This window comes from Chaetodon auriga, chromosome 12 (assembly GCF_051107435.1).
Source record: "Chaetodon auriga isolate fChaAug3 chromosome 12, fChaAug3.hap1, whole genome shotgun sequence".
NCBI lineage: Eukaryota > Metazoa > Chordata > Actinopteri > Chaetodontiformes > Chaetodontidae > Chaetodon > Chaetodon auriga.
This window is the reverse complement of record NC_135085.1, coordinates 16,222,692-16,234,753: the sequence shown is the minus strand read 5'-3', so window position 1 is coordinate 16,234,753 and position 12,062 is coordinate 16,222,692. Positions and strand designations below refer to the sequence as shown.

The 12,062-nt window shown below is 42.6% G+C and overlaps 1 protein-coding gene across 6 annotated transcripts in view; it reads left to right on the top strand.

Annotated features, from left to right (window-relative positions):
• Positions 1 to 6,844: 6,844 nt before the first annotated feature.
• adgrl2b.1 (adhesion G protein-coupled receptor L2b, tandem duplicate 1) overlaps positions 6,845 to 12,062 on the top strand; it is an 85,902-nt gene continuing 80,684 nt past the window's right edge. For all 6 annotated transcript variants that reach the window (XM_076744315.1, XM_076744312.1, XM_076744314.1 and 3 more), the window contains exon 1: positions 6,845 to 7,458. The gene's annotated coding sequence lies outside the window, so the exon portion shown is untranslated. The remainder of the gene's footprint in view (positions 7,459 to 12,062) is intronic.

Below are 12,062 nucleotides of genomic sequence, written 5' to 3'. Positions count from 1 at the left end.
CATGCAAATACTACTAACTCAGAAACACGTGTTTCTCCATAGCAGCTATGTTTAGCATATCGCTCGTCTCCTAGAACTGTTATTGCTGGAAGCTGCGTGATGTTTGATGATTGCGAGGTGCTACAGATGTTTCCTGGGAACCGATTTACAAGTTACTGAAGTTGCGAACACATTCCTTAAGTTTTGATGGTGCAGCCTGATTCACTGAATAAGTTTGAAACTAGCCGGTAGTTACTAAGAACAAAGACTAATTAGTCTCAGGACAGACTTAGAAAACCTGTGCGCTTAAAAACCAGGCACATGCACGTGATGCGAGCGCACAGAACAGTATCCGCGAGCAGAAAGCCGTCCTCACAGGGGAGCACTTCTGCTCCACATGCACACATGCAGACGTATGAGCACAGGGCTGTGACGAGCATGAGCTCAACCCTCCCTGTGAGCTCGCAACGGCTCAACACTCACTCGTCATAGCCCTGCGCTCATAGGACATATCTGTGCACATGGAGAAGTGTTTCCTCACAAGGATGCACCTCTGCTCGCAGATGCTGTTCTGTGTGCTCGTATCATGTGCACACACCTGGTTTTTATGTGTGTGAGTTTCGAGACTAATTAAATGCCCTGCTATACACACTATTTAGTGATATGCAAACTGCTGAGTTCAAACTGCTTGCACCACACAAGCTCACATAGAGATTAGTTTTTGCCAAATATTTACATCCACTAACCGCCAGGTGTAACTGCTGCGTCGCTCATGGCGGCTAAAATGAACATCAGCCTTCTGACACACGTAGAGTGAGAGCTAAAAGAGGCGATATGAAATATGATCAACATGCCTGAGCTGGTGGGATGATTGGTTAAATTTTTGTGCAAAATGTGATTGCTTTTCTCAAAAATAACCACAAATTACAAACAAGAATGCTAATAAGGCTAATTTATGCTCATAAGGCTAAATGTCAGTTACGTTAGCGTACTTGAATATTTTCATCTCGTTCTAAAACGCACAAGAAGTTAAATGAATAAAACAAAGTAATACATTTACAGCAGTTGTTACATTTTTTATTTCGCTCTTTCAGTAAAACTGATTTATTATGTTTCTTTTTGGAAGTTATGTGCTGTGTGCTGATTGTGAGTTGAGTTAGATATTTCATGGGAGCCAATTAGCACGAAAGTCGCTGATAGTTAACACAATCCTCACTGTTTTAATGGTGTGACCTGATTTTAGTAAAGTTTGAAACTTGCTTGTAGTCGAGGAAAGACGTGCACACAGTCTAAGTGATGGATTTAGGAATAGCTGGTGCAAACCAATCCTCCTGGTCCTTATTGAATTAAGTCATTGTCTTATCATGACTGTGGTACAGTTCACTTGTGGGTGAGTCTGATAATCAAACCCCATTCCAGCATGGGAACCACCATTAAACGACCATCATGATTATTCCCACCCTTCTTCATGCTGCCCTGTGATTACAAAACTATAGAAAGCTACTCTGCACAATAAGCTGGGAAATGGATGCCGCAAAGAATTAGCTTCCTCTCACTGTAGAAAGAACAGAGAGTGTTTCTGTCTGCGTGGAACAAGAGCGTTTATCAAATCCCATAGAAAATCCTCAAAAAACTCAGTTTAGATCCTTTGATTTTTCTTTTTTCAATAAATGGCTTTTCCCTTTAAGGTTTGAGATTGCCTTTGAATTTGTGGCTTTTGATCTTAATGAGTAAAACCACCTAATAATGACTCAAGACATTGCCGCAGCATTCCCAGCTACCCTCTTATTTACCGCATGAATGTTTGTTGAAACACCCCACATTATTGCATGAGGTTTTGGCCCGCAATGTGAGCGGCACATTTGGAGACAGGGGACACACACACACACACACAAACACACACACACAAGGCATTAGAGGACAAAATCAAAGACAACATGTCGAGGTGAAGGGACTTGAATTCTGAAACTGTGTCTCTCTGTGGGGTCTCTGCGGCGGCAAAATACCACACAAAACCTGCCACAAAAAAAATGTAATTATCACTCGCATAATCCAGTGTAACGTCTGAAGTGTGGATTCATGTTTTAAGGCATGTGGACTGCTGTTTTCTTGTGTTTCTGCAGCTGATTTCCACGAAAGAATCAGCAACATGAGTGCAATTTCAAAGCAATGGGCTGCCATGGTACTGCATTGTGTATTGTAATAAATGAAGACCTACAATATTATCAATATAAGCGTATAGCAGGTAGCCAGTAGGATGTTTGTTTAAGCTACAGTATAATGTAGGGAATAGCAAGAGCATGAGTAATCATGGGCAATGTAATGTGTAGGTATGGATAGTATTTATTCTCCCCAGTGTTAATTAGCACAAATTGAGTAAGTGAAAGCTATGGTCAACTGTGGATGTGAAACTATGGCAAAAAGTCAGGGAAGTATACAGGAACAAGGAAGCAGTTTTTTGCCCTGCTGTAATTTCAACATGGCTTAAAGTGGTGATTCATAAAGACCTATAATTTACAGCGTGGAGTCTGCTCTCATGATAAAGTCTGATCTCTCGCAGGGAAATTTATTTACACTCTTTCGATGAGTCAGCAGCAAAACTTTTAGCTCTTTTGTGCCATTATTTAAGGTTTTGATTGCACGCTGAACGCAGGCAAGAATGAGAGGCTGCAGCACGGAAAGCAAAGCAAAGCATTTTCTGACAACTTCATCTGTCCTCAAGAAAAAAAAAAAAAAAGAAGAAGAAGAAGAAGAAGGAGAAAAAAAAAAGAAGGAAAAACAGAGACGAGGGCCGGCTGTGTGTATTTACATATATACTGCATTGACCACAATGAATAAAACACCAGCAAGCCAAGCTCTCCTGGGTCAGTTCAAATGAAACAGAGAGTTTACACGTTCAGTAGTAGGCCATTCATAAACATTGTTTCTCTAAATATGAATATGTGCCAGTGGATCAGCATCATTACATCTGCTTTCTTTTACTCGGCTATTCTTTATTATGTAAAAGTACACCTCGGAAAACATGCAAGCTTTGCACTAATCCTCTCACTCTCCACCTGGTGAATTTGACCCAAATTCAGATTTCCCCTGTGCGGCCGGGGGACTGCTTTTTATTGAAGCCACGTGTAACGGAGACCACTGACCTGGCTATGTACTTTGGCTCATGAGAGGAAGAGAAGCGAAGTGATATTTAGGACATTAATAGTTCCATAACTTGGCATTCGAGAGTTTCTTCTTAAACAGACTTTTCTCAGGCAAATATGTCCTTTGCCTGATTTTGCACCACTGAGGCAGCTCTTTTATTACAATGCTGGAAAGTAAGGATCTAAAAATAGGCGTAGTGTTGGAGAAGAATGAAAGCTCCCACTAACAGTATAATATCATGTTCAAAAGGAAGCTGCATGGGGCTGAACTTTAGAAACCTGAGGAAAATGTTACCATAAACCTGCTTCCAGCTGGGCAGATCATTTTCCTTCCAGTACATTGATTGTTGAGAAATGACAATCGAGACTTCACATGATATTTAGAGGTAAAATGACAGAGCTCAGACAGCATAGAGCATATTAAAAATTGCACGTTGCCTGAAAAGAAAGGCGGCTGTGCTCAGACACCTCGACTCACAATGAGGACCCAGCTGGTAGTACAGCAGCACAGGTAAGAATTACACATGAGCCATTAGTGTGTTGTGTTTCTTCGGCTTATCATGGGTGTAATGGTTTCTAATGATAACCTTAGTGCGATGACTGAATGAAACAGAAACATATGAAGTACATTTGTTTCTTCATTTGTTTTTGCAAGATGGAAAAACATGTAGCCTGCAGCTGCCATATCCAGAGCAGTCAACAAATCATGACTAAATAGTTGGGGATCTGCTGTGCGCAAACATGCGGCCGTCCAGTTTGTCATTAAGATTATGTCGTATTTGTTTGCAAATGGCAATTTAATGCTAATGTTTTGCAGCTTATAGTAAAATAGTAATGGGCTTTCAGCTTTGAAGTGTAATTTCATCGACAAAGCCGAATCATTCCCAGTCATCTCGGTTATAGTTTCATGTTTTTTGGGTGCCAAGTCTCTTACAATTCTGGTCTCCATTCATGGGCGTAAAATCAGGATTCAATTTGCCCCCCTCTCCATTGTACCCAACAGAGCAGACGTGCTTTAAAAATGAAGGCAGGACTAATGCAACGAAACTCCTATTTGCATCATGGGTAATTTCTTCAGTTAAAGGCAAGCATCTGTGGAAACTGTGACAATACATTGCATACAATAAATATATGTGTGATGATACTGTATTATTCAATAAAGTACACAACGGCCAAAGATATAGACTGTAATCTGAAAAATCCATACAGTCTTGTTTTGAGGACATGTACTGCGCCTGCAGGATAAGATACTGGCCTTGTAGTACTCCATAGTGTTTTTTTTTATCTCCTATTTCAATAATGTTCTTACAATGACCAGGAAGACATTATGCAGTTTATAGAAATGTGTGTTTACCACCAAGCCTTTGTTTAAAGAACCAGCCATTTAACAGCATTCAGTTCCAGTTCAATAGATACGATGTAGGCTATTTAATGCGTATTTATTATCCACATACATACATTACATAAAGGAGTTACATGAAAAACAACTGGAATTGGAGCGTATGTGCTTTTTCCACACATTTGAACACTCAAATTTCACACTCGCCTGAAAATTACTTTTACTCGCAGTAAACTGCAGCCCATACCAGTGGCTTTTCACGTTTCAGCCGACTTTCTAACAAATGTGGTGCACTTTACATCAAAGCTAACCAATTTCTATACCATGCTACTTTATTTTACAAATTTGAATCTATTTATTCAAACATGTCTGCCAGCCACTGATTTCTGTTCATTTCCTTGCAGTATAGAAATCAGTTAACAAACACCTGAAGCTTTCATGCGTCATGTAATGCATCACATTCAATATTCAACATCACATTAAGAGATAAAAATAAAATAGAATGACATAATTGTTGAGTGGTAATTCACTAATGGCAGATTGATTTAAAAGTCTGCACTACATTACAAAAACAATGTAAAATTGGCAAAAATGAGCACAGACTTCTTGTTGACTGTGATGGATTACAGCTCAAGCAAGCTACAGGAGTTTGTTAATTGATTTTCATACACATAGAAATGAATGGAAACCAATGGCTGCCCAGAATATCAGGACACAAGTATGCATTGGAAAATATGTGTGTGTGTGTGTGTGTGTGTGTGTGTGTGTGTGTGTGTGTGTGTGTGTGTGTTCAGCATAATGAGTATATAGATATGGCTGTGAAAAATGATATTCAGAAATTAAAAATCCCTTTTTTTTGGAAAATTGCACATTGAATTTAATGCAAAACTATCAATTAGTTATAGTTAGTTTCCTCATATATAAAAATCTACACATGTCCTGACAGCTCTTGTAATTCACATAAGTGAGACAATTTTCAAAGGGACAGTGAATTTAATTAAATGGATTCATCTATATGAGATTTCAGTGAAGCATTTTAACGTCTCGTGGTCTAAATCCCGTTTCAGATGCTTTTCCATGTCGACAAGAATTTAATTCAAAGGGAGGCGGTGAACATTACCACTTCTTGCCTTGAACATATGGATGGATCCTGAATGTTTGCACACAGCGTATTCGAGCGTCTGCTCTGAGGAACTCAATGTTACTGTGTGCTGCTAGTTAGCATGTTCGTGTCAATGTGACTGCATTCGATTTGTGCATGGTTATGGTTGAGGGAGTGTATTTTGACACTTTCCCTCAATATTTCAGGTTTGATGCATTTTTATATACAGTAACACTGCACATACACACTTTCTTATCTTAACAGTGAGGCTCATTCTGCTGTGTTTATTGATTTTTTTTACCGCACATATTACACTTATTGCACATTACTGAAATACTGTCGCTGCATTCATTCATTCTGCACATGTATTGATTATTGCTCATTTTGAATCATCAACATTCCTTCTTGCTGTCTGTCATTGGTTGATTGTTCATTTCGTACATCATCGGGCTGCAACGAACAGCTGTTTTCATTGTCAATTAATCCACCAATTTTCTTGACTAATCGAGGTGTCATTTGATCTACACAATGTCAAAAATGAAAAGGGTCCATGAAATCACCCAAAGTGATGTCTTCATATGACTTGCTTTGTCTGACGGACAGTCCAAACCCGAAGATTTCCTGTTTATCATCGCATGAAGACAAAGAACAGCAGCGAACCCTTTTCGCTTTCCCCATCTGATTCGATGCTAAACTTTAACTTGCCGTGTGCAGTGACCATAAAGCAGAATGTAATCGTATAGAGCAGCTACGAGAAGAGTGCAGATTTTTTCCTCTCTGTTAACATGGTCCTGATATATGGAAAGCTTCTTATTAAACTAAGTTAAATGCTTGACCCAGTTAAAACAAGTTTAAAGTCAGCCTCATTATTTGGTGTTTTTATTCTAAAATACTAATTATCCAGGTGCAAACTGCTGCACACAATCCTGAAATTCCAGCAGGACAGAAACTAGCATGCTATTTATAGGAGTTGCTTTCAGTAAGGTGTTTTTTGGTAATGAATGGTCTTGCACTTTTTGCACTCTTCTCCTGATTAAACAGCGGGGCTTCCTGATTTAAATACTGCATCTCATTGATTTGTTTGAGAAGTTTGCAGAAAATACAGCAGAACTTGTTGTTTAACACACAGCGCACGCCAGATAGGGCGTTCATACCAGCCTGGATGCGGGCTGCTGGTAATTAGCATTAGGATCCAGTCCGTGTCCCGGCGGGCTCCGCTCCAGGTTTTGCGTGCAGCCCTCCACAGCCAGCTGCTGCAGAGCAGGGGACCGGTGCGCCGTTTCTCCTCGCCTTGTTTGCCTCCAGTCCGGCTGTAGCTCCGACTGTCTGCGCGGCGTGTGGATGAGACGCAGAGGGAACAACCGGGAGCGCACCGAAAGCCAGACGAAAGAAGTCATATCATCCCTCTTCGGGCTGTACGTGTGAACCAGGCCGCTGGAGACTTTCAGACAGACTTGACAGTGGGGAAGACGTGCTCGGAGTTTCATTTTGGAGCGAGGCTGGGGCGCATCTCCTTGAAGTGATCCTTTTTTATGCAGTCTAACCGTAGCGCTCCCGTCGGAAGGAGTCTGGGTGCACGCACCAGAGGAGGAGGAAAGGGGGGGGAAGTAACGATCTTTACTTTTGAACAGACCCCTCGCCATGGAGCTGTTCGTCCGGTCCCGGACGTGTTGGCTTGAACAGATACCTGCCACTGGAAAGCCCTCCATCTGCCCGCTGTGAGGAAGAAAGTGGAGCATGCAGCCGAGCCTCAGCCGTCTTTGTGCGACCCGCTGCTTAGTTTCTGGGGGCCTCTTCTGAAAAAGGGAGAGGAGAGGAGAGGAGGGGGGCTCCTGGTGTTGATCTCAAATTCACACTCCATGCCGGGATCCATATTTTGGCACGGCGTACCCACTGTAAGTAGCCTTTAAAAGCGGATGTTTTGAGTCTTTCGAGGGAGATGCGGGGTTATGCCTCTCTGAATCAATACCATTTATTTACACTCCCAGGATATGATAAGGCAAATGTCAGAAAACGGGCCCACGGGCTCCTCCGGCAGTTTGAAACTGTTGTGCTGGGATCAATACATAGCCCGTAGTATATTATTATGGTATTTTGTAGCGTCTGCAGCCTCCACACTTTTAATTAATATGAAGTTGCTTGGCTACCAGGACCCTGAATCCAATGTGGATTTCAATATATAAATATTTATATATGTCATTGTCTCTCTCTGTCTCTCTCAATATATATATATTTATATATTTAATTGAAATCCCACTAAGAGATGCACTCTGTAGTGCTTGATAAAATGTGTAAAAATGCTTATATTCAAGATGCTTTCAGATGCCGGAGGGATTTTAATTTTTAAGAATTTGTTTAAGATGAACACTATGACAAAGAAAGTCCTGGATATGAATGAGAAACCCATAAAAAAAAACCAAACAGGGGTTGATATTCAGTGATGATAATCAGCGTGATAACATGGTGAAAAAACAGAGCTCACACAAACATCTCCACCCAGTCCAGGACACCATGGAGCTAAGTAGTTGGATGTCAGTTACTGTCTCCATTTACTTCTCCATTTTGCGGCTATAAAATAAGATCATTTCACAGAGCATGTATAATTCACAGACCTGAGCCAGCCATGTGTGATGATGGGACACACACACACACACACTCACACACTCACACACAGTTTTTACAGGCTCAGGGAACCATATCTCATTCTCACGTGAAGCTTTTAGAGATAGGGCTGCATAGACCTCAGCAAGAAACCCCTGGAGAGCTCGGCTGCGATGGACTGAAATATCAAGGTTAAATAACATTTACACAAAATCCATACTGTCAATGCCAAATCAGCATAGTGGTGCAACATTATATAAGCCATACTGACAAGTTAGGGAACTGAGAGCTTCCCCGGCATATACTTATATAACAGCTTTCACACAGGGGAGCATAGATGATGACTTTTTCAAATCCAGTTGTTTTTGGAAATAAAAGCAAACCGAAGCATTTGGTGGTTCAGTTTTGAACTAAGAAAAGTGAAACATTATATAAGCTGTATGCACGGCGTGAAGAAATTGACTTGCCACCACACAAATCCGGGCATATTTTGACCGTGGCGGAGAAGTTTTTGTGTCGTGCCAGCCATTTTGGAGGGATGGAAAAAAAAAAAAATGAGGGGATGATACTGACATGCCCATCAGTGATCCCTGAAGATGAAAAGGTCATTTTGTTCCCCTGTCAGTGCGCCATGATGGGATGTTTTACTGGTCAGTGTAGATGTTGCACTTTGCAAATTCTCGCTCGGGCTCAGTCTATTTCTTGAAACAAATGCTGGGGACAGTGGATTGTAGGAATTCAAGGAGAGGAGGGAGGGTGAGGGTTGGGGTTGGGTTGGTGGGGGACAAATGTTCTGTTGCCTCTTTCTCCACCCCTCCTCCCCCTTTCCACCCTCCCTACCTTCACTCCATCTCTCACCCGCCCCAGACGTGCTGGTTTGGTCCATTTGTCTGCGTTGTCTTGGGAGGAAGTGCCATCTCATCTCACATTGCGCAAATGGTTTCAATGCATGCTAGTGTGAATTCTAGCAGGTTTTTGTAACTGCCAATTTCCATATCAAAGTGTCTGCATTTCAATAGGGAGAACTTGAGCTACCAGCCCCCTTCCTCTAAGCAGTTTTGTTCTGATAGAGTGCTGCTGCTGCTGCTGCTGCTGGTGGTGGTGGTGGTGGTGCTGGTGGAGGCTCCTGACAAAGATTGCTGGACACTGCAGTTGGTTGTGTGTGTGCGTGTGAGAAGCGAGTGTTAGTGTTGGAAACAGATTTCGTGTGGATTGGGAGAATTTGTTGGCCATAATCTCGCACCAAAAGCCATGTATTTAGTGGAAATTCTTGGACGCCACCCAGAGACGTGGTCATGTTAAAAATGTTTCGTCTGTTACAATATTTCCCCCAGCATCTCTCCACGCGAGCATGAAACATCAACAAAGGCCTGCATTTTATTTTCAAGGAGAAAGAGAAGCCACTGTAGCCACGGCGTGAGGGGAGGGGAAAAAAAAAAAAAAAGCATAAATAACTCGATGAAAAATCTGTTTACATACTCGACTGGTATTTTGGCTGTAGCAGTCTACGTCAAAAATGGCTCCGGAGTGAATTTACTTTCAAGTGCTTTCTTTCACAATAAATGGTTTAATTCCACATTCAGCGAGGGTAGATGTAAAGACGCAGAGCATTCAAGCTTTGTGAGAGAGTACCTCGCGGAGCCTGATTGTTTTTCTGTCGCCGAGATAATATTTATTTCCCATTCTGTGCAGCTGTTGTTTGTCAGTGAAAGAATGCTGAAAGACACTGTTTATTTTGATGGATTTTCCCTCTTTGTCTTGTGATACATGGCCTAATGTTCTCCGCAATTTTAGGTGAGTTGAAGGGAGGAAAAAACAAACGCTCGTTCTGACGAAGCACAAAGAGAAACAAAGAAAAGTAGCGCCTTCTTGGCTTTGTGCACGGCCCTTACTTTGGAAGCAGGATCAGCATAGGTTAATAGTGAAAGAAAGTGCAGCACGGAGGCGTTATTACACAGAGACAGGGAATGGAAATGCCATTGGGAGCACAGAAGGGGTCAGTGGCCCCTTCATGGTCATCCCGCTCCGGGGTAATAGCATGAGCCAACTGCTCCCCAACCTGAGAAGAAAGCTTGCTCCCTCTTTTCCTTCCTTTGTTCGGACAAAATAACATAAAGAAAACTTCGAGAAGAAGGCAGAAGTGGGAGTTTTTCAACCCAGAGAGCAGCAGGGAGGAAAAAAAAAAAGAGGACTTCACCTGCCATCTTCACTCATGGCGGCCGGGTTTGACAGCTGTCTTGTTCAATTCCTCTGACGTGCTCACTGTGAAAAGTTTGACAAACAAATGGACAGAGAGAGGGGAAAGAGGGAGTGACGCGTAATGGAAGATGAGACAGTTTTGATTGGGTTGCTCTTGCGGGAGAAATCCTCCGTTTACATCAGTTACATATAATCAATGTGTGATGTTCAGTGCTTTTTCTCCTGAATGGTGAAATCCTTTTCTCTCTCTTTTTTTTTTTTCCTGTTGACTTTACACCAGTCTACGTCCTCTCCTGTTGGTGATTTCCCATGTTTTCCTACAACCGCTGCTGACAAAAACCCACAGAACAGGGCTCTCTGCATTGTGTACGTGTAGGAGGAGAGGGCAGGAGTGATAACAACAGCAAGTGTAGGAAGTTTGTCGAGTCAAGCAAAAAAGTGAGAGAGTGGAGTGGAAACCGTGCTGTGGTGTGCTGAGCTGAGCCCGGTTGTTCAAATTATTAAAAAAGCTGCTGAAGAGGAGAGGTACATGCATTCTGCTCTGTGGAGGCTGCTGGTGGTTGAGAAATTGGCATCAGTGCTCCTTCTGAGATGGATTTCTTCCTGGGTGAGTGTTGCTGCAAAATGGTGTCGATAGTAGTCTCTGATTCTGAGGGGCTGACTTGAACCTGACGTTTGCCACTGATGCTGTGAAGAGACCAAACTGCACTCTTAGTGTTCCTGTTTGGCCATGGTAGCCAGAGGAAGAGGAAGAATACAAAGCAGATGAGCAGGTTTAATAATTAAAAAAAAAAAAAAGCAAAAAAATTGCATTTTGTTTATTTAACAAAACTGCTTTGGGGTGAGTTTCTCATTTGACTGCGAAGGCCCAACATGGCCGTTTGGTGGCTGGCCTCAAAAATAAAGAGACAGATGACTGGAACGAATGATTACGTGTTAGGGTAGTTAACCCGATGGATGGATGTGCGGCCTCGCTCGCTCTCGCAGAGAAAACACATCTGAGGGAGGGAAAAAAATCTCTCTCGTACCGCCACCTCCTGTGTTCAAAATGACAGTTAACTTTCCCCCACTGCTTTAAAATGGATGTTTAATGATCAACAGAGGCATGGAGCTTAGGTCTAGCAGTCACGCTGGCTCTATACGCACTCACCGCCAAGCCTCTGCTAAGAAAGCTACCCCCTTGGTGTTGTTAAAGGACGCTCAAAAGGAGGATGGGTCTTGAGTGACGGATCATCAGAGGTCTCTTTCGGGGGGGGGGGGGGGGGGGGGGGTGTTAACCCTTTAGTGTGTGTGGATTTCGCCCGGTTGGGGAGCCGTGGGCGGCGTGTGATGGATGTGTCCCGGGTCTTTAGGCTCCATATATCAGAAGATTAGCACTGACCTGTGAGTTGTCTGAGCCGCCCTCGGAGCTTCTTCTTCAGTGCTGGCTGGCATTAGCATACGAGGACACTGCTCTGTCTCAGGGGGATACAAAGATAGTGTTCTTTATTTGGTTCTGACACAGTATAGGTCACAGGAAGTGTGCAGATTGAAGGCTGAAGGCTTTGTGTTGGTGTTAGGTGTATCTGACAGGTCATCTGTCTTCAGCTGAGGAAATGCTTCCCTCTTCCTCAAATTCCTAAACAGGATCATGTAATTGTCCCAGAAATTGAGGTTCAGGCCATGCCTCACTGCAGAAAAACCTCTGCCCGTCCTCCTT